This window comes from Nanorana parkeri, unplaced genomic scaffold, assembly GCF_000935625.1.
Source record: "Nanorana parkeri isolate BGI_ZX_2015 unplaced genomic scaffold, ASM93562v1 scaffold2073, whole genome shotgun sequence".
Taxonomy (NCBI): Eukaryota; Metazoa; Chordata; class Amphibia; order Anura; family Dicroglossidae; genus Nanorana; species Nanorana parkeri.
The window spans coordinates 181,147-182,209 of record NW_017308341.1 but is presented as its reverse complement, the minus strand read 5'-3'; the positions used below and the strand labels follow the sequence as shown (position 1 = coordinate 182,209).

The following is a 1,063-nucleotide window of genomic DNA, read 5'->3' as shown; positions in this document are numbered from 1 at the left end:
AGGGGGCGGGGAGTGTTTCTAGTTTTGGGTGGAGTTGGGGTTCCACCTTTTCTGTGACACCCGAAAACTCACATTGTGGAGAATATAGAGGAGAGACAACTAGGGAGGGAGTAAGGGGACCGTCTATAGAGGACTACAAATCCCAGCAATACAAAGTAATAGGAAGCGACATACTCTGTGTTGTTCCGGGTGGCGCCCTGATGTCTCCAGGGTCTCAGGTGGGTTGTGCGTTCTCTCAGGTGGGCTCTGCGGTGTCTCATCAGGGGTCCGGAGGCGGGCAGCGTGGCAGAGGAGGAGACTGGCAGAAAACTTTTTTTTGAAGCTTCAGGCGGATGCGGCTGCCTGAGGTCCCGCCCTTGCTGTGGACCCCCGGCAGCAGCATCTGTCAAAAAATTTAAAGTGCCGGTATCAGCACTCAGTGTCTTGTGTCCGGGTGTCAGCTGGCCAGGAAAACCCGGACACACGGCTCAAAAACCGGACTGTCCGGGTGAATCCCTGACAGGTGGCAACCCTAGGTGGAGTGGAGAAGGATGGGGACCCCTGGCAGGTTTTAATTGCCTGGTGTGCAAGGAGGAAAGCGGTATAAAGTTCACACTCCATATTATTTAGACTCATATCAATACAACATGTTTCAGGGGTTGGTGCCACTGAACAAAGTGTGTACTGATAACATTGGAGCGATGCCAGCGAGGGGGGGGAGGGGGGGGGTTAGTATTGTGATTGCTCCCAGTTATCATCGCTGTTGGTGCCCCCAATTTATACTGTGCAGTCACACCGGGACACCAAAACAGGAAGTGAGGGAAAATCTTCCAATGGGGACACTGGCCCTGGTGAAATTCTCCCCTCTATGTAGAAATTTCCTCTCACTTCCTGTTGCATCTACTGGACAGGAACTGAAGTGAAATCTCCTAAACACAGGTAATATGATTTCCTATACAAACCAAGACCAACGTCATGTATTGCAGCTTAGCCGTCCTTAGATTTCTGCCTTACTTTCCATTCTTCTCTTTATTTCCCCCTGGTGATCCTGCCAGTAACACACTTCCTGTCCTAGCGTGACAAC

General features: G+C 51.2%; 1 protein-coding gene across 1 annotated transcript in view; it reads left to right on the top strand.

The window, feature by feature from the left end:
• The window catches only part of LOC108800592 (hyaluronidase-2-like), a 44,878-nt gene that overhangs the window by 25,467 nt on the left and 18,348 nt on the right, over nucleotides 1-1,063 (top strand). The window lies entirely within an intron of this gene.